This window comes from Tenrec ecaudatus, chromosome 3, assembly GCF_050624435.1.
Source record: "Tenrec ecaudatus isolate mTenEca1 chromosome 3, mTenEca1.hap1, whole genome shotgun sequence".
Lineage (NCBI taxonomy): Eukaryota > Metazoa > Chordata > Mammalia > Afrosoricida > Tenrecidae > Tenrec > Tenrec ecaudatus.
In genome coordinates this window covers 136,309,251-136,330,851 of record NC_134532.1, presented here as the reverse complement: position 1 = coordinate 136,330,851, position 21,601 = coordinate 136,309,251, and the positions used below count along the sequence as shown (strand labels likewise).

Here is a 21,601-nt window from a genome sequence, read left to right as displayed (position 1 = left end):
GTATGTAACAATAAGTCTTGCCTTCCTTGCCTTTAAGGAGCACTGTGTCCTTATTCTTACAAGATAAATTTGATTATTCTTGGAGCAGTCAGTAGGACTTTCAATATGTTTGCCATTAATTTTCTGTCTGCCTTATTCAATGTCCAATTTGCATATGCATATCAGGCAATTGAAAATACCAAAGCACACCTTAGTCCTCAAAGTAAAATCTTGCTTTTCAACAGTCTAGAGAGTTCTTGTGCAGCAGTTTTACAAGCTACAACTTGTCTGTTGATCTCTTGACTGCGGCTTCCATGAGCACTGATTGTGAATCAATGAATCACTTACTTGACTTACCGATTTTGACTTCTTTGGGTAAGTCAAAATCCTTGACAATTTCAACCTTATCTCCATTTATCCTGATTTTACCTATTGGTCCATTTGTGAATATTTTGAGAATTGTACAGTGTACAATCCTCACTGTAGGCTCCAACCCTTGATCTTTATCAGCAAGTGCTTCAAGTCCTCCTCACTTCCAGCAAGCAAAGTTGTATCATCTGCATATCCCAGGTTGTTGATAGACTTCCTGCAACCATGATGCAATATTTTTTTTCATATAGGCCACTTTCTCAGCATACAGATTGAATATGTATGATGAGAAGATCCAACCCTGATGCACAGCTTCCCTGATTTAAAACCATGAAGTGTTCTTTGGTTCTGTGGGCACAACTCTTAAGAGATCCAGATGTTCCTTGAGAAAGAACATGCTTTCTCCTCTCAGAAAACTCTAGGGAACAGTTCTACTCTGTCTTATAGGATAAATAGAAGTTGGAATTTGTTTTAGTTTTGCGTGGTGTAACAGATTAAAAAATGCTTGTCTGCTTCCCAAAAGGTTGGTTGTTTGAATCTACTCAGAGTCACCTAAGAGAAAGAACCTGGTGATCTACTTCTAAAATCAACCGTCACACACCCTTTGGAGCACAGTTCGACTGTGACACATAGCAGTCAAAACCAGTGGGTGACAACTTGTATTTTTCTTTATAAATTAATTTGCTAACTTTGTATAAAATATTAATTCTTAAAGTTTATTACAACTTATTTAAAAAGTATTTATTGGTAGTATCCAAGACCCCCCTCAAATTCACAGTCACAGAGTAAATTCTGTAGAGATAGTAGAATTTACATTCTGAACCACTTGGTTGGCAGAAAGCTATGGTTTACAGTAGGATCCCTAAGGCCATTTTAAGGGTTGACTTAAAGTCCTTCAGGCCTTAGATCAGCATTGCAAAAAGTTTGCCCTCAGGCAGAGGGAGTTTAAAAGAAGACTGCTGTGATTTTGCTGGGCAGCCCACAGAGAAACACTTTCCATCTCAGAGACTTGTCTGAGAATGCCCTGATGGAAATTAGGGTGCCAGGGTTGCGTTGTGTCCTCAGCAGTCATAGAGTCTTATGCCCAACCAAGGTGGACAGAGGGTCCTGAACTACCCTTGCAAGCTCCTCTGAGATTCCATATAGTGAATATCCCAAACACAGTTTCTTTTTTCTTTCTGTAGTTCTTCCAGCAACTCTGATGAACTGATTTGCCTCCAATGATGAGTCTGTGACCCATTTCCTTTTTTGCAAGGTTTTATAATTTAGTCACAAGACTGTGAATCCTTCGGACACAATTATGGCTCATGCTGATGGTTTCCCTCATCCCAATACTTTGTATTTATTTGTGTCCTGTTTAAGAATAAATAGGTGTCTATGAAATATATTTGAATTTAAGCTCTTTATTTCCCATAGAACACGCTAGAACAGTAGCAATAGTCCTTTGGCCTATTAACACAGTTAACTCTATAAATAGATGTTCTTTTATAGATCCCTATAACTGGAATAATCTCTATTTTGGTATAGCATTTGTAGTGCACTATTAAAAAAAACTCCATTCACTACCATAAGTCGATTCTGACTCATAACAACCCTACAGGAGAGGTAGACCTGCCTTTGTGGGTTTCCAAGACTGTAACTCTTTACAAGTGTAGAAAGCCCCAACATTCTCCACTGGAATGGTGCTGGTTCGATTCCCCTTTTCTGTACTCTTTATCAAGTTTGATATCATTGTCATTGTTTTTAAAACCCTTAGTTTATACAAAACAGAATGCACACATGAGAGAGAGAGAGAGAGAGAGAGAGAGATTCTCACAATGCTGTGGTTTGCTCACTTTTTAAAAACAATTTTTAATTTGTCCATTAGGCAGTGGTTTTCATTTCAAATGATCACCTTTCCATGTAACCATCTTAAATTAGTAATCAAGCCCCCGATAGGATTTTTTTTTGGCTTGGTTTGTCCACTTTTGTAAAAATTCACAATATCGTACTTACTATACCTTCTTTCTAAATTTTGGAGGTATTTCAAATAATTGGACTTTCTTTGCATTGCAAACAGATAGATGCTCCATGAAGGATTTTGTTTTCTCAATTCTGCCCGACTTCCCGGATATAATGAACCAGAACATTGAGAAACTCCTGTTTCAGAAAATGGAGAAGGGCGAGTGGCCTTCTCATTGGTGTTATTCCCGTCAAACATCTTTATCTTGGCTTCATCCACCCCACTGCAGATCCTTCACAGCCCGTTTACATTTCTTCCCTCCATGCATTGACTAATGGAGTCCATTCTACATACCACAGGTTTTCTCAGATGTGTTACGGTGCTCAGCTGCCTGCACATTCTAGCTCTAAGTGTGCTCTACTTGTTTCAAGAACCCTCTTAGTGTCAGGTTACCCAATAAGCAAGGTAAGCACAGGCTTACTTGTGTTTACTTTTAATCTGTAGCAAACAGTTTCAAATATTTTTCACCACATCAAAGATTCTGCTACTAGATAGGGCTGGCTTCTGTTTCTCTTCCAACCCTACAGCACCCTCCTACAGAATTAAAGCCTCTTTTCAAATTCATAATCCCTGTCAGGAACAGAGTACCCTGTAAGCAAGGTAAGCACGGATTTGCTTGTGTTTGTTTACTAATCTGTATTGAACAGTTTCACATGTTTAAACTCGTGCTTAAATCCGCCCCTGGCCCTACTTCTCTTTCTTAGGCTCTATGGGCTCAAAGGGCTCAGACCTTTGAGGACTCTGAATTTCCCCATTTTGTTTAGCACTGTAAACAACCTGCAAGGCATATTTGATGGAAGACATCCATTACAGTTATTCATTTAGTAAATGAGATAATCCAGTGTCCGCCAAAGGTAAATCATTACAATTAATTCCCTCATTCATCACACACGTACCCAGCCTCAGGGGCTCAGGGAATCTAAGCCTGCAGCTTTAAGGTTTTCAGAGAAGCCAGGTCACTCCATTTTAGAACCAGACATGACACTGAAACCCACCAAAGGTCCAAGCCTATATTTACCTCACACTACTTTCTCAGAGTGGGCCAAGCTACTTTATACCTTTGAGAAGCAGTTCAAATTTTTGAAACCCAAATGATAAAAATATCTTTGTTAGCAAGCTTGTTTTGTTAATTATTGAATCTCTCCTCTCTGCTACTCTCTTTTTGCAGGACCGGAATAGCCCTTAGGTCCTAGGATATACATTTGCAAAGTTAGTACTGTGTAGTCCTCTACAAGAAAACAAAATTTTAATTTGATTATGCTATAGCTTGTATTATTTTTTTAAAAGAATTTTTCTGCCTAAAATAAAACAAGAATTTACATCCTTTTCCCCCTACACTATCAGTATTAGACTTTCCCTGCGGGTACATTTGGGGTTGAGGAAGATCATTTTACAACTGGTCAGGTTCACCTAGGACGCCACATGAAGGGGCCAATGTATCGAGCCGTTTTCGTTGACCTTGCCATTTCTAAGTTGCTACACCGCTTCTCCAAGCCCCAAATCCACCAGGTGGGAATCTGGCCAGGAGGCTGAGGACAGAGGGGGAAGGAAGGGTTCCTGAGACTGCTGAGAACGGAGCCAGCAGTTGAGGAGTTTCCACTCTCCCCCGCACTCCCCAGGGCCATCCACGTTCTGCTTCTGAAGTTGGAGGTGTGGGGACAGCCCGCTGCGGCCGGAGCACAGCCCAAAACTCCGAGCAGCCACCGCAGCGGGAGTTAGGAACGCAGCAGCCCGGCCACCAACCGGAGCGCCTCGCTAGCCAGAAGAACGCGAAAAGCCAGGCCCAAGGCGCCGGTTGCCATGGGAACCGGGGCGCCGGTCTCCCCAGCGACTAAGTCCATCGGGAGGGGGCGTGGCCGAACGCCCGGCTGGCCAATGAGGGCGAGCGGAGCGCCGGCTCGCGGATCCGCGAGGCTCTCGGAGCCCCGGACGGTTTGAGTGACGGGCGCGCGGGGCGGGGCCGACGCTGCGGGCCGAGGTGGAGCCGGGGCCCCGCGAGTGGCTTGGGCGGCGCGGCGAGGGTGTGACACCCCGTTCCCACACCGCCCCTGAGGAGTGCGGTGCTCGCGAGCCCCGCTCCCCGGCCCGCCGCAGCCGCCGCGCCAGCCCCGCAGAAGGTGTGGACGCAGCTCGCGGAGGGGCCCCGGCGCCTGCGGGGCGGAGAGGGTGCGCAAGGGCTCGCGGGTCGGCGGCCGCCCCGTCTGCCGCCCGAGGGGCGTTTCCGAGGCGCGGAGGCGGAGGAGGAGATGCTGCTCCCCTGCTCCCCCTCCGCAGGCTCCCGCTCCGTCGGCCCACGCCCGCAGTCGCTCCGAGCAGAGGAGGTGGCGGCTCTCGGCGCCCGCGGCCGCTGCCGGCGGCCCGCCCCGACGCCGCGTCCCCGCAGCCCGCGCCCCGCGCTCCACTAGCCGGACGGGGTCTCGGGAGCAGCGGGTAAGACCGGGGCGCCCCGGGTGCTGCGCCGCAAGTGCGGAAGGGGCACCACGAAGTCCCCCCGCGCTCGCCTGCTGCCTGCTCTCCACTTCTGCTCGGGCCGGAGACCATCTGCCCTGTCGGCCCTGGTGGAAGGGACTCGTCTTAGTTTGGGGTATGTGTGAGTGTGTGTGTGTCCGTCCGTCCGTCCGTCGTGCGGGGCGGTGGGGGGTGGGGCGGCGCAGTCCGGTGTAGGGGCTGTGAAAGGATGAGCTGGAGTTTCATTGTGAATGCGGTGGTCCACGTACCTCGGCTGAAGCCAGCGGCGGGCGCGAGGCTCGGTTGGGCTTGCAGCCCCCGGGGGAGGAGGAGATTGTGGGGTAGCACTTAGTTGTTGGCATCACCCCTTCGTGCCTCTTCTGCTGTGCTCAGTGCGTGCTAAAGCTCGACTCCCGGAGTCTGTTTCCAATTTCTGTAAACGCTCGTGGAGATGTGCGGTGGGCGGCCGCCGCGAAGAATGTGTAAGGACGTGGGGAGGAGGGGGCGGAGGAAGAGGCTCTGCATGATGCAAGCGGTTTTATTGCTTTGCTTCTCAGTGTCCGAGTTACTCCTCCGCCGCCCTCGACCCCCATCCCCGCGCCCCCAATTCCTCATTGCATGGTACTGTGAGCGCAGGAAGGTGAAAAGCTGCAAGTTACACCAAAGTCCGGGAAGTTCTTCACAAGTTGGATTAATTTGGATGTGACTCCTTGGAGCTGGGGTTGGGGCGCGGGGAGGGCGCGGATTGGGAGAAATATTCTCACTCCGGTAGACTGGGAGCTCTTCGGTTTTCATTGGCGTTTTCCGTGGGGTGCTTCAGACTAATGTCTTGGGCGGCCTTGTGTCGTTTTCGTTTAATTGCATCTTTGAAACAACACACGCGGTGACTTCATAGGGAGTTACTTTGAGTTGAGTTTACCTCTCGGAAAATGGGGCAGTCGGGTTTGTTTTCAAGGCGGGACCTAAACAAAATGTAGGACACCTGATCTGAGGGATGAAGGGTGCTGGTAACTAATTAGCAAGATTTTAATTTTATATATCTAGGGAGTTCACTGAATGGGGGGGGGGGGAACTCACTGTATTATGCGACTGGCAGCGACTTCAAGTGCTGCTATTTCTCCAAATTCGTGATGACTGGGCTGGCAGAGCCCAGGTGAAAACCTACTGGTGCACATCAGTCACTTGGGGGGGAGGGGCTCTGATAAAAGTGATTTCTTGATTAAGTGCCGCTAGGAAACTAGGAAAACGTCTCTGTCGTGTAATTTCATGCATCTGTTGATTCAGCAAATTCGTAAAGACGGACACTGATGAACTTTTCATACTATCCTAAATGTCTTTTTTTTTTAATTGACAACACTGTGTTTAACTTTGATCTAAAAGAATTTGTGGGAGAATGTGAGCCTGTGTGGAGGGGGAGGGGACTCTTAATTGCTTCAGAAAAATGACTTTAATAGTGAGAATGAGTCTCAGGGTTAAAAATACTAATATATAGTTTTTTAATGTAGCAAGTAACACACACACCCCTCGTTAAAAATAATCTCCATTTAAAGGATAGGTTTTGACATTATGTGAGTCCAAAGTTGTAAAACCCTCTCCCCTCCCCGCACCCACCCTGGAGCCATGCCTCTGAAATGCAGGAAATGAAGGTGCAGACAGGCTAATCAGTTGTTTTTCAGGTAGATGGTAAGTGAATGGAATTTAGGCAGATGGTAAGTGAATGGAATTTAGTCTTTATTTTTAAAACCGGTCAAAACCTGGCTTCAGGGCTTGGGTGAGGGATCATGGTACCATCTCTTTTATCAGGTGAATGTGTGTTTTCCCAGCTCATCTTAGTGCCCAGCCTAAATGAATTGGGAGAAAGAGAAAGCAGGAGCCACTCTCCTTCGACTCTTTTTCCTGGAATGTGTAATTTTAAAATAAACTATAAAACATTTTTGTAGTGGATTGCGATTATCATTTAATACCATTTGCATTTGAATCAGAAAGAAACAAAACCATATTCTAAGCCTCACCAGGTCTGATGGCACCCACTGTAGTAACTGGTGTTATCACCACCCCGCCCCAGCCCCCATAGACTTCCTCCGAGCACACAGAAGCCTCAGTTTCATTTATTGTTATTTTAAATTTTAGAACAATATGTGACATAGCTGTAAATTGCTTAGATGTAACATTTCTTAGATTACTTGAATACTAGCAAAGAACTTGTTTCATAAAATCTTTCTATATTGAATTATTTGTAACTGAGCAGAATTACTATTGAAAGCCTTTTGATGTTTCTCCTTTTCTTTTGATTATTACTTTATTCTCCAAAGTTATTAATATAGGTTAACAACTACTAAATACCACAATATTTTCGCTAAAACATGAAACCATATGACAAAATGAGCAACTTTAAAAACACTGGGAGGAAAGACGGTAACAGAACAGGCTTGTATTATGTAGAAATGTCATCGTCATTGTAGTTGGGGAGTGCATTAACTCAACCCAAACTCACTGCTCTCTTTTCAATTCCCGCTCACAGTCACCTCCTATAGGACAGAGTACAACTGCCATCTGGGTTTCTGAGGCTACTCCTAGAATAGAACACTTTAACTTTGTCCTGAGGTATGGCTGGTGGTTTTGAACTGCTGACCTCGAAGTTAGCAGCCCCAATGCATTAGAAGGTTCAAAAAGTAAATTACCATAAAGTTGTAGCCTTGCTAGGTCTATTAATTTTGTAAGCCGGGCTTACAGAAAGTGTTTTTGTTATAATGAACTGGGGGGGGGGGTGTTGATTAAAAAGTAAATTTCTGCTAAGACACCACACAAACATTCTACAGGTTTTTTGATGTTCGTCCCTTTGCCTATGTGACCTGTGTATCCTTCATACTCTCTGGTGGTAAGACTAAGTTAATGTATCTGGGTGTTACTCCTGTCAACACATTCTTATCCTGGCAATATGTTTGGGTAGAAAAGAAAAACTAAAGAAAAGCTCCAACAAATATCTCCGTTCAAATCTGTTATCATGGAGTCCATTCCTTCTCATAGTGACCTCGTAGGACAGAGTAGAACTGCCCCAAAGGGTTTCTAAGGCTGTCATTCTTATACATGAAGACGGCCACATCTTTCTCTTGTGGAGCAGCTAGTTGGTTTGAACCAATGACTTTTTGGCCAACAGGCAGGTATTTACCCATGTCCCATCAGGGCTCCGGGTTTTGGGAGAAGTCTATTCAATCAATTATAATAGTGAGTTGACGGTATTCAGTTGGGCTCCTGATATAACTAAGGGCTGTTATTTTACTGTTTTGTTTCTTTTAATGGCTCATGAGTTTATGTCACTTTGCAAGATAGAGACTTGAGAAAGGAGAAAAGATAGTAGGACCTCAGATGGAATAATTAATGCTGATGGGACCTAGAAGGACCTGTTGCTCTGTTTTCAGATGATTTCTCTGAAAACCTGTTTCCATTTTCAATGGGTCCAATCACTTAGGGAACGAGGTTCTTTTTGGAAGATCTTTTAATGTGTGAGCTAAAGTCAAACGTTGCATTCTCACTCTGAGTGTGTCACATAGAAACTACTGGTCTATGGGAGAAGGAACTCCAATAAACTTTTGAGTAGTGTGGGGACAGATGAAACTACCTTTAAATCCCCTGTCCTATTTCTGTTTAGTGCCAGGCACTTTGAATAAGCATCTGTCCTATCCTCTGCAATCCTCTCCTCAAGAATATGTGATTACAGCTAGTAGTTTGTAGGGGCAGTAAGGGACCAGATATTTAACTTAGAGTAAGAAGGCAGCAACTCTGGTTAGCCTGGTGGCAGGGCTAGATTTGAAACACAATGTAACACCCTCCTGTGTGTGTTCTTAGGAAGGGGGTCTAAAAAGGTGATGGGAAGTGGAATGAAAAGATAAAGAAATTTCTCCCCCTAAATTTTGAAGCTCCCTCTTTAGTAATGGGAGCAGGATTCTAAAGGAGTTTTCTTTTTCCTTTGTTCCGAGGCTAACTCTGCTTTTTATCCACCACCCCTCCCCCCATGTGAAAAATTACAGGAACAAACTGCCTCAGAGAAAATCTTTTCTTCCTTACTCTGAAGAATGTGGACTTTGCTGTCTTGACAAATAGGTGCCCAAATCCCAGGGAACTTCATTGCTAGTTTACTTTCCTTATCTGTAAATAATATAGTAATGATAGTTTTCTCAAGATATTTGAGAAGGAAACTACAAAGTATTGGGGAAAGTGTCATGCACAAGTGGATACTAATATTTAGTGTGCTTCCTTCTTTCTAATCTTTTATATGATTACACCGCACTCCTAAGTAACAAAAACTCATGAGCGCATCCCCTGATCCTTGCCGAAGGTGTTGAATAAATAACCCAGATTTAGCCCTCCAGAGTTTTTGTCTTGACTCTGGGGCGGGTGGCAAAGACCTTCTTCAACTACTCCCATAGACGTGTTTGGTTGCGTACTGCATCGAGACGTCATGAACACTGTCACCTTTCCAACAGTTTTGCCTAGTCTAGTGCTTCTCAAGTTCTAGCTGCACACTGGACTCACTAGGATAGTTTTTTTTAAAGATCTCAGTGCCCAGACTGCAGTCCAGACCAATTGAACAAGAATCTTTGGGGTGAGAACCCAACATTCATGTTTTTTAAAAACCTCCTTAGATTTTAACATGCATCCAACTTCAGAACCCACTGTAGAAGGGGAGTTTATAACAGCGTTTTAATATTGTTTTATAACTCTTCTCTCTATAAATCAGAAGAATTAAAAACAAAGATGCAAACACCCTTGCCTCTGAAGCATCTATGTGTGCCCACTTAATAGACTTTTTTACAGTTTGAACCATAATTAAAGGAGCACACGGCTTTCTCCAATCCCTGTGTTCCATTGTGCAATAGATCTGTTATTGGAGTTAATTAAAATTTGATGCAATTTAAAATTCACTTCTTAAAATAAAAATCATCTCTTTGACCCCCATTAGCTGTATTTTAAATGCTAAGTAGCCGCTTGTAGTCAGTGGTTACTTGCATCCGGCAGTACACTTATAGAACATTTCCATTATTACAGAAAATTTTGCATTGCCTAGACATTTTGAAATTTGTTCATAAATGTCTAATAATCTAAAATGGAATATATATGTGCTAGACCCCCCAACATGACTTTCATTTTTCCGATTTATCATTAAAATATAATTACATATGTATCACTGTGTATGTATATATATGTGTGTGCATATATATGTATGCGTACATTCACATCTGATGCTTACATTACTTCTTTCCTAAATCTGTTGTACTTTGTGGTAAAGTTTACTTTTAAAAGTTAACTGAAAAGAGGGAACTCAAGTAGTGCCCATGTGTTCATTATTTTTATCAGCAGGTTCTCAATCTAATCAAAGTTTCGATTGCCTGTGTGGACTACAAATGCTGCAGGTCTGGAAATGTATCAAAACATTGGAAACAGAGAAAGTTAGCATTTCAGCTCAAGAATTGGGATTTGATGGGAGATTTTTCCCTTCAGGTGCAAGTTATTTTTTCCCCTTACAAATGGAGACCCTTAGTTGACATAATTGGTATTTGCAACAGAAAACTGTGCTTGTATTGCTTGTTTAAACAAGAATATACAGGTATCTTCAAGAAGACTCTCCCTGATCACCCTATGAGGGAAAAGCATCCCCTTCAATAAATAAAAGGTACCCAAACATGTTTTAGATGGTTGGAAGTTAACAGTGTCTTAAATTTTAATGATATTTGTCACATGTTAACTGCTGATGCACAGCTTAGAAGAAACTGAACAATGTAATTAATCTCACTTGCAACTGCTCCTTAATTATACCTAAAAACGGATGTCCTTTCTTTATTGCTTTCTTGTGTTCAGAGTCCTGGTGGCATAGTGGATTATGCATAGACTGCTAACCACAAGGTCAGCAGTTCGAAATCAACCATAAAGATTTCCAGTCAGATTGGGTGCAGTTCCCGCATTGTGTCTTCATTATTGTCCCTCATAGGGCTGTGGGTCAGTGAGGAATGTCATATCTCGTAGTGGGGCTGGCCATATGGTCCTCTCTGCTCTGAGTCAACAATCGTCATCAAGGCTTAGGGGGCCAGGATGTGGTGCGCTACTCTCTCTTCCTCCTTCTTCATTCGCTCTTGTGTGCTTTGATCAGACATGTCCCTCAACCTACACTGTAGCTTTGGTGCTGTCCTCTAAAGTAAATTCTTCTGGGGGAAGTGGGGCTGTCTACATAGTTGGGATTGGGGCTGGCCCCTCAGACCTCTCCATTGGTTCCCTCCTTCATGATGGACCGAGGCAAAACACTAAGGGTGTGCAACGGAACAGCAATAGGAGCAGGAGCAGAGCAAGGAAGTCCTGAGGGAATACCAAAAATAGACTTTGGGGCCAAAGCGTGACACCCCATCAGATTCGACCCCTAAATACTCCTAAAGGTCAACAAACAGACCTTGAACTGTTTACAGGCTTTTGTTTTTGTCATAGGTTTTATTGTTTTGTTTTGCTCTATCTTGTTTTTTGTGCATATTATGATCTCTGCAGGTCTGTATAGATAAGAGATAAGATAGGCAGGAAAACAATCTGGAAGAGAAAACAATGGGACCGATAATTGGGTGCATTGGAGAGGTAGCAGCGGGGCCAAGGTGGGGGGGGGGGAGGAAGTGGGTGTTAACAAACCCAGAGACAAGGGAACAACAAGTGATCCAAAATCAATGGCAAGGAGGTTGTAGGAGGTCTGGTAGGGCTTGATCAAAGGCAAAGTAACTGAGAGGAATTACTGAAACCCAAATGAAGGCTGAGCATGATAGCATGACAAGAGGAAAGTAAAGGGAATTAGAGGAAAGAACTAGGAGGCAAAGAGTATATATATATATAGAGGTCTAAATACAGGCATGTACATATGTAAATATATTTTACATGATGATGGATAAATAGATCTATGTGCATATATTTATAGGTTTATTATTAAGGTAGCAGATGGACATTGGGCCTCCATTCAAGTACTTCCTCAATGCAAGAACACTTTGTTCTATTAAACTGGCATTCCATGATGCTCACCTTTCCAACATAATCACTGAAGACAAAGCAGGTGCATAAGCAAATGTGAAGAAAGCTGATGGTGCCCAGCTATCAAAAGCTTGAAGATAAACAAGCAGCCATCTAGCTGAGAAGCAACAAAGCCCACATGGAAGATGTACACCAACCTATGTGATTACAAGGTGTCGAAGGGATCAGGTATCAGGCATTAAAGAACAAAAAATCACATCATTGTGAATAGGGGGTGGTGGTGCAGATTAGGCCCCTAAGCCCATCTGTAGGCAACTGGACATCCCCTTACAGAAGGGTCATGGGGGAGATGAGCCAGTCAGGGTGCAGTGTGGCAACAATGAAACATACAACTTTCCTTAGTTCTTTAATGCCCCCCCCCACTATCATGATCCCAATTCTACTTTACAAATACGGCTAGACCAGAGGATGTACACTGGTACAGAAACTAGAAACACAGGGAATCCAGGACATATAACTCCCTCAGGACCAATAATGAGAGTGGTGATACCAAGAGGGGAAGAGGAAGGTGGGGTAAAAAGGGGGAAGCGATCACAAAGATCTACATATAACCATCTCCCTGGGGGACGGACAACAGAAAAGTGAGTGAAGGGAGACGTTGGACAGTGTAAGACATGACAAAATAATAATTATAAATTATCAAGGGTTCTTAGGGGGGTAGGGGAAGTGAGCTGATACCAAGGGCTCAAGTAGAAAGCAAATATTTTGAGAATGATGAGGACAAAAAATGTACAAATGTGCTTGACACAATGTATGGATATATGGATTATGATAAGAGTTGCATGAGTCCCCAATAACATGATTTTAAAAATAAAATAAATTCAGGAAAAATAAATTACAGTCTTGGACACTCCGGTCACTATGAGTCAGAATTGACTGGATGACAGTGAGTTTTTGAGAGAGTAGAAATGAAAACAAATTCACTCTAAAATGTGTATATATTTCTTCATTAAATTACATTTTTCAAAATGTAAATACATGCTTTTTAATCCTACATTCAAGCAAAGTTACATACAGAATAGGAAGGTTACTTTATTGAGTGGGTGCTTGGTGGAATGTTTTATGCACAGTATCTTTTCCATCTTCTAATGATTCCCATGTAGTCTCTGGAGCAAAATGAAACATTCGTATTCAATAAGTTATGATTGAAATGATTATATGAAGGGACTTCAGAAAGCTAATAAAAATGCTATTACTTTTCTATTCCACTTTTCCATGAACTCTTTGAGCCTCCCTTGTATAAGTTGAGACTGTGGAAAAGACACACAGAGTGTCTTGGCTATTTGTTTTGTTTTGTTGTGGGGGTGGAGGTGGAGGAAGGAGAATTAGCCTACTGGGAATTATGTTTAATAAGAGAAACTTTTAAAAGAATCTATTTCCTCTTAGTACTGTTTAAATTTTATCTTTTAAAAATGTTTTTAAAAATAAACATCTAAACTATTAGATGAGGATTAGTTATTTTAGGCTGTAGTATAATGAATTATCTTTTCTGGGAAATATAATTCAGTTTTTCATGTGAAAAGAAATAAGATTTTAGAACAGGAATTTCTCCCATTGGAAGGTTTTGAATAATCTTCCCCCAAGAATTAGCAGATCAATTTCCTTTTCAGTGTATTTTATATTTTTGACTGGGACTGAGATGTAATTTTATGAGAATATTAGAACATAATATTGATTGAATTAATTCTTTTCACAATCGACTTTAATTTTTCTGGAAACCCTTTTCTATATTTAGTTCAAGGAATACATGTAGAGCAAGGATTCCAATGTCACTGTTATTAGTTACCAGCTGACTCTGCATTGGAAAGTGGATTGTTGAAGATGAGGTTAAGTTAAAAGTTAGCACCCTATCATTTGACATCTCTCGTGACCCATTTAAATTTGTGCTAGTTTTTAATATTTCCTGTTTCTTTTCTATTGAGGTTTTATCTGTTTTACTTTGTTAATATTGCTAGGTTTTCGGGTGTTTTTTTGGGGGGGGGGGGCGTTTGGGATATTTTTCTGCATGTGAAATCCAGCATAGGTAAATCTGTAGTGACAGTCACAGGACTAATGGTTCTTTAGGGACATGGCAGGGGAGGGTAAAGGGAAATGGGGAGCTAACAATGTGAGTATAAGAATGAAGGAAATGTCCTAAAACTGATCGTGGCAATGATTGTATGACTTTTTTTCTTTATTTTACAATATTTTTAAAAAATCATTTTATTGGGGCTCATAAAACTCATATCACAATACATATACATCCACCCATTGTGTCAAGCACATTTGTATATTTGTTGCCTTCACCGTTTTCTTTCTACTTGAGCCCTTGGTATCAGCTCATTTTTTTCCTCCTCCCTTGCCCACCCGCCCTTCCTCACAAACCTTTGATAATTTATAAATTGTTATTATTTTTTTATGTCTTACACTGACTGATGTCTCCATTCACTTTCCTGTTGTCCATCCCCAATGAGGGGATTATATGTAGATCATTGTGATCAGTTCCTGCTTTCTTCCCCACCTTCACTGTACCCTCCTGGTATCACTACTCTCATGGTTGGCCCTGAGGGGTTTATCCGTCCTGAATTCTAGTTTTCTTGTTGTGATTGAAGAGTTGACTTGTATGATGTGTGAATTATCGTCTAGTGAAACTGTTAATAGAAGAGAGACTGCTGTGACTTGTGGCAAGCCCAGTGTGCAGAGCAGTGCGGCATGCTCCACTGGGTCTCCAAGCCTAGGTCCTTTGACAGCAAATTGCCAAGGTGCCTCTGAGTGGGTTTGAACTGTTGGTCTTTCAGTTAGTGGTTAAGTATGGGTAACTGCTGCCACCCTAGGCCTCCTCATTCAAATCTTAGTATGTACCGCAAGAATTTAAGTATAGTGTGAGAATTTGCCAAAGCGGAAGTGTATCCCATGTAGTTGTATTCCATAAAAACTGAAATAGGGTTGGGTTGTTTTTTTGTAAGCTTAGTAAAAATAAAAAGATCAATTTAATAAATACAAAGACTTTTTAGTTCTCCAGTCCTAGTACTGTGTTCTTCATGTAGTCAGTGTCTTGAATTACTTTCCCAGCATGCAGATCGACGAAATACAGTGAGAGTATGCAACCCTGACGCACACCTTTCTTGATCTTAAACCATGCAGCAGTCCCTCCTGACTCGGTCCAAATGACTGCCTCTTGGTCTCTGTTCAGGTTCTGCATGAGCAGACTGACATGTGCTAGGATTCCTATTCTTTGTAATGTTGCCCATAATTTGTTGTGATCCACATGAGAGTCAATTGCATAGTCAGTGAAACACAGGTAAACATCTTTCCAGTATCTCTGTTTTCAGCCAAGATTCATCTGAATAAGTGGTAATATCCCTCTTTCCATGGGCCTCTGCTGAATCCAGCTAGAATTTCTGGCAGTCCTACTGATATATTGAGGGAGTAATTTTTTAATTGTCTTCAAGAAATTTTACTCACTCCTGACATTAATGTTATTAATTGATAATTTCTACATGCTGTTGGGTCATCATTCTTTGGAAGGGCCCAAATATGAATCTCTTCCAGCTAGTTGGCCAGTGTCTTGAAAAATGTTCATGCAGATGAATGAGCCTTTGTAGCATTATACCCATCTGTTGAAACATTTCAAAGGGAAAATAGGAAACCATTTAAAGAAGGGGCTTCAAAAAACTTGTTGGGAAAAAATAGTATTAAATGATAATGGAACTTTTCATGAACTTTTTGAAGCCTTCATACATATGTAGATAATAAAACAATGAATATGCAAGATAGAATATTTAAGGAAGAAGGTGTGATATGATTTAATTGAAAGAGTCTTAGGAGATAAACTTGCAGCGAATATTGGACATACAGGGTTTGGGTTTTGATGGCTCCATTTGGACATAGTATGTTCTAGAACAGAAAAATGCTATGAGTCAATGAAACCACATGCTAGGAGCTGTTTGAAAAGGCTAAAGGTGACCCATAGATGTGAGAAAAGCCAGCAGCCTTAAGGAGAATGCCTACAGGTTCAACAAATAGAAACAACAATCAGGAAGATGTAATGCTCAAGAATGTACTTTCAGAAAGTCATTCAAAGATTACATGAACCAGTGAAGTGTGGACGGATCCGAAGGTAGGGTACTAAATAAAAGTAGAAGGGAAAGGGCAGTTAACTTGAAGGTAACTTCAAAGGAGCGATTTTGCTACATCAATGAGGAGAGTATAAAAGACATTGAAATGGAGGATACTACTTATTGGCCAAATACATAAGAGTTGGATGATAAGACATTTCATAGGGTCATAAAAGAAGTGGTTTTGTTTTTGTTTTTAATGATGAAATACCATCAATGAATAGGATCCAATAAAACAGATTTAAAATATCAGTAAGAAAGAAAAGGAATAATCTGCTGTTTTGAGGCTCATCTGGATGGGAAGGAACAAGTCAGACTCAGGCTTTAACTTTGGTTTAAGAAGAGAACTGCCCCCCCCCATAAGATTATAGAAGATCAACATAAAAAATTAGATGTTTTCAATTATGATTTGGGTCGTGAGGAAGAATTGGAAGTTTGATGAAAGATAATCAGTGTTAGGAAAGTAATGAGAGATTGATAAGGATTTATAGGCCTTATCAAGTGAATTACTTGAATGCCGGTGATCCAAGTTCCCATCTGCAGAAAAAGAAGAGTAAGGTGCAGGGATTATTTTAGTCTGTAATATTGATATTCAAGGACTGTAGAGTAACAGTTGCATAAATGGGTTAAGAGTTGGGTTACTAACCACAGGTCACCAGTACAAGCCCACTAGCCACTCCACAGGAACATTTATAGCCTAAGAAACTCAAAGGAGTACTTCTATTCTGTCCTATAAAGTTGCCATGAGTTGGAATCAACTGGGTTTGGTTTTGGTTTTTAAATAATGAAAAGATCCCACTAAAGAGGGTGACTTGATAAAATAGAAAGTGATTTTGCCCAGCACTTTCTGAACTTGCTCAATAGACACTTCTCCATTGAAGCAATTGCAAGTTAATCATTTGTTCTTGCTACCACTTTGTTAGGACAGCAAAGGCTCTTGATTCCAAAAACAGTGTGATGTTTGTTCCATTGAAAATGCAATGTGTATTCGTTACTCTTTAATTTACTTAATCTGGAATTGGGAATTCTGTTCAAAGTGAGCTAACTAAGTTATACATTCCAAAAGCAAAAACTTTACATCAAAATTTCATTTGTTTTGATATTCTATTACATCATTTGTGTTTCTTAATTGCCACTAGTGTGGCTTTACTGTCAGCATGTATGTTTATTTATTTATAGTGGTAGTTATCATAGGATTCAAGATTTTAAACTCACTCAAAATGTTTTATGCAAACAGCTCTGGTTACACAAAAACTTCCCATTCTCTTTAGGAAACTAGCATTGTACTCTGCAGATTAACTCCTAAAATATTTTTAAAGCATACCTTTCTGGAATAAAGATGGTGTTTTCTACTCCCATGGAGAGTTAGCCCTTTTGAGGCAGTTCTGCCCTGTCCTGTTGGGTCACCATGAGTAACAGTTGGCTCCCTGAAGTGGGTTTGTCTTTCCATCTTACATTCAGATAAATAGCTAGCATACTCTCAAATGGGATGTAATATGTATGAATTATTTAGTGTTTTACCTATATAAGATTTTTTAAAAAATTCCTTGAAATGTGATATAAAACTCCTTGGCTGTCATCATCCGACTGAGTTTTAACTCACATCAGATGTCAGTGCAGGTCTGTAGAATGAGTCATTCACTTGGCCCAGTCATCTGAACGACTGTCATTTCCTTCATTAGTAAAGTGTGCCCAAACTGGCTGGTGTCTTTAGTTTTTTGCTCCTTTTTATATTACCAAACATTTCTCTGAATAAATATATACAGGAAATAATTCTCTCTGTGTGCGTGTGTACATCTAATCTCCCTGGTTTACTTACATGTCATCCTTTTCAGTATATTTGATCTCTTAACTACATTTAAAAAAACTTGCTTAGTAATTTCTTTTTTTTTTTCAATCTTTTTGTTGGGGCTCATAAAGTTCTTATCACAATCTGTACATATATCAATTGAGCAAAGCACCCTTATACAGGAATTTCTTCTTTTTAAGAGAAATAGTATCATTGGAATATGCTACAAAAAGGAAAATTCACATTTAAATACTATTTACTATCCTAAGTGGGGCAGGGAAAAAGGTTTTCTTATCTCTGAGTCTATTGACAACTAGCTTCTTGGACTGACTGTACAATATTTTAAAAGCTACTGGAAAAGCAGCAGTTTGTCATTATGCAGATTTGCATCATAATTCAGATTAAGCCAATAAGGTATATGAAAACCATGCATATATATGCTTCTAATGTCTTTCACACAATCCACATGCACACTGGAGACTCTGGTGGTGCATACAACAGAATCCACTGCTAACTGCAAGGTTGAAAGTCCACCAAAAGGCCCCTTAGAAAAGGAACTGAGAAATCCACATCCAAGAAAGCAGCCATCGAAATCCCCACAATCCTCATCTGTTTGTCACCATGTGTCTGAGTTAAGTGTTGCCACCAAAGCAAGTTATTTTTACAATGGAAGAAACCATTTCAGTTACAATTCAGTGACAGGAACACTGAACATGGTTACAATGTTAAGGTACTAAGGTACTATTTATTAGGAACCTGACACAAAGTAGCTTACATATCCTTACAACAAACAACTCTGGTGCTATTCTGATCACTTTTACTGCCTTAGTGCCCCAGGGTAAGGTCCTTGATTTTCAACACCTCAAAGAGGTCTTGTGAAGCAAATTTATTCAAAGTACTGCATAGTTTGATCTTCTGAATGCTGCTTCCATAGATTATTTTAACCATAGATTATAGTATAAATATATATATATATTTTTAGTTGTTTATTTTTTTTTAAATTTTAACAATTTATTGGGGCTCATACAATTCTTTTCACAGTTCATATATATACATACATCAATTGTATAAAGCACATCTGTACAGTCTTTGCCCTAATCATTTTTTTCTCTTTTCTTCTTTTACATTTTATTAGGGACTCATACAACTCTTACCACAATCCATACATATATAGTATAAATATTATAGATGATTTTAGTCATGGATTATTTTAGCTGTAGATTATCATAAAAATAGTATCAGTCGTATCTTTTAAGCAGTATCAAGGTGGGGTAAAAATTAAGCTCAGTTTACATAGAAAAGATGAAAGGGTTGGGAAATCTATGTGCAATATTTATGGAAGCAGACTGCCATGAGCTGAGTGGCTGGTGGGTAGGAACCATTTGGTTAGTAGCTGAGTGCTTAAGCTCTGTGCCACCATAGCTTCTTATTCTCCCTTTACAAATAAGAAAATAGAGGCTTCAGAGTTGTATGATTGACCTTACGGAGTGGAGCACGAATTTGAATTCAAGTCTCTCTTTAAAAAAGTTATCTTAACCATGTTGTTAGGTGCTGTTTAGTTGGTTTGACTCATGGTGACCATAGACATGAGAACAAAACACTGCCTAGTCCCGAACCATCCTCAGGGCTTTCTTAGGCTTGAGCTCTTGTTGCAGCCATGGTGTGGCTCCATATTTTTAAAGACTGTCTGTAGATCTTTCTACAGAGAAATCTTCTTCACTGCCCCTCTGTCTTATCGAGCATGATGTCCTTCTCCAGGAACTAGTGTCCTGGCAACATGCCCAAAGTAGGTGAGAGAAAGTCTCACCACCCTTGCCACTAAGGAGCATTGTGGTGGTACTGCTTCCAAGATAGAGCTGTTGATTGATTTGGTGCGCCATAGTACTTTCGATATCCATTACCAGCACCATCATTCAACTGCTTCCATTTTTCTTTGGTCTTCCTTATTCAGTGTCTAACTTTCACATGCACATGGAGCAATTGAAAATACCATGGCTTGGGCCAGGGGGCACTTTTGGTCCTCAAAGTAATATCCCTGCTTTCAACACTTTAAAAAGGTCTTGTGCAGCAGACTTAACCAATGCAATGCATAGTTTGATCTCCTGACTACTGCTTCCACGCATTATCTCAATCATAGATTACCACATAATGATTTTAACCATAGATTATCTGAAATACAGATTATCATAGTATCAGTTGTATATTTTAAGTAGTATTTCAGTGGGGTAAAAAAGTAAACTCAGTTTTCATAGAACAACATGAAAGAACTGGGAAATCTATTAGAACCTGAATTTATATAATTGTTCATGAGTTTTTAAAACAGTTGTTCTTGTAGTGATACCATATTTCTCTGACAACTTCTTTGTTCAAGACTTCCCTCCACCAGCCTGTTACCATTTGGTTTTCAAATTCCTATAAAATTTTGAGTAAAGTCTTTTCCACAAAGATCATAAGTCATTTTGAAAATTCTAAAAAAAATTTTAGGTGCTCATTACAGCATTATTTTCCATGGCATAAAACTATAAAAACATGAATAGCTTAAGAGGAATAATTTAAACATTCTAAATCTTTGAAGTAGAAATTTTGTGGTTGTAAAAATTATATTGATAAGGAAGTTTTCATTATGTGGAAATATACTGTTAAAGAGAAAATATACAAAGCATCAAAAATAATCATGATTGGGATCATAGTGCCTCCTCTTTTTTCTTTTTAATGAAACTTATTTAACAAAAGGCCTGGGGAAAAAAAAAGAAAAATGCCCAAACTGGTCATACATATAGGATAACCAACCTGTATTATGAGAGTAGGAACCATAACATAATGGAGTATGCACAGTTTAATTAAGAAATAGCTTATGTTTTGTCTGAAGGGTTGTGTGGCTTTAATACGAAGTAAGCTTTTTGATCCTAATGTATCAGTTTAGCAAATGCTTTGGACAATTTAGAAGATACACTGGAGTCTGGGATGCTGTTTTGAAAGGCTATCAGTATTAATTATAATATACACTTATAAAATACACTATTTAATGTAGCAAAAATTTGAATGTTTTTTTAAAAAAGTATACTGGTGTATATAGGAGCTGGAGGCACAGGGAATCCAGGGTGGATGATACCTTCAGAACCAGGGGGTGAGGGGCGATACTGGGAGAGTGGAGGGTGAGTGGGTTGGAAAGGGGGAACTGATTATAAGGATCCACATGCGACCTCCTCCCTGGGGGACGGACAACAGAGAAGGGGGTCAAGGGAGACTCCGGATAGGGCCAGATATGACAAAATAATAATCTATAAATTATCAAGGGCTCATGTGGGAGGGGGGAGCGGGGAGGGAGCGGGGGGGGGGGGGGGGGAAGGACCTGATGCAAAGGGCTTAAGTGGAGAGCAAATGCTTTGAAAATGATTAGGGCAAAGAATGTACAGATGTGCTTTATACAATTGATGTATGTATATGTATGGATTGTGATAAGAGTTGTATGAGCCCCTAATTAAATGTTTAAAAGAAAAAGCAACAACCCTAAGCAAGGTACTACTGTTATTTCCATTATACTGATAAAGCTGAATTGGAGTGAGATTAATGAACTTGCCCAAAGTAAGATAGTTAGCAGTGGAAGAGTCGGAATTTTGAATCTAAGCAGCCTGTTCCTTTCAAAGCCTGACTATTTAAATACATGCTCACTCTTTTAATAGTGGAAATGATGTATAACTTTTAGTTGGGGGGTAGAAGTTAACCTTACGAAGGTGTGATCATGAAAAATAGGTTACAACGAAGTCCATCCCATGCTTAGTACACAAAGGAAATTGTCCTTTGATTTGGTTGACAGATGTTATTTACTGAGTGACAAACTATTGGTGACTGCTAACAAAG

At 40.6% G+C, this 21,601-nt stretch overlaps 1 protein-coding gene and 1 long non-coding RNA gene across 18 annotated transcripts in view; one reads left to right on the top strand and one right to left on the bottom strand.

The window, feature by feature from the left end:
• Positions 1-5,258, bottom strand: part of LOC142442777 (uncharacterized) — a 218,236-nt gene extending 212,978 nt beyond the window's left edge. Inside the window, exon 1 of the long non-coding RNA XR_012783465.1 lies at positions 5,068-5,258. This is a non-coding gene — a long non-coding RNA (uncharacterized LOC142442777). The remainder of the gene's footprint in view (positions 1-5,067) is intronic.
• The window catches only part of PTPN13 (protein tyrosine phosphatase non-receptor type 13), a 234,606-nt gene continuing 217,437 nt past the window's right edge, over positions 4,433-21,601 (top strand). For 13 of the 17 annotated variants that reach the window (XM_075544059.1, XM_075544053.1, XM_075544056.1 and 10 more), the window contains exon 1: positions 4,802-4,934. The gene's annotated coding sequence lies outside the window, so the exon portion shown is untranslated. Of the gene's footprint in view, positions 4,935-21,601 lie in introns of all 17 variants that reach the window. The other 4 variants (XM_075544061.1, XM_075544066.1, XM_075544057.1 and 1 more) reach the window with 2 other exon arrangements.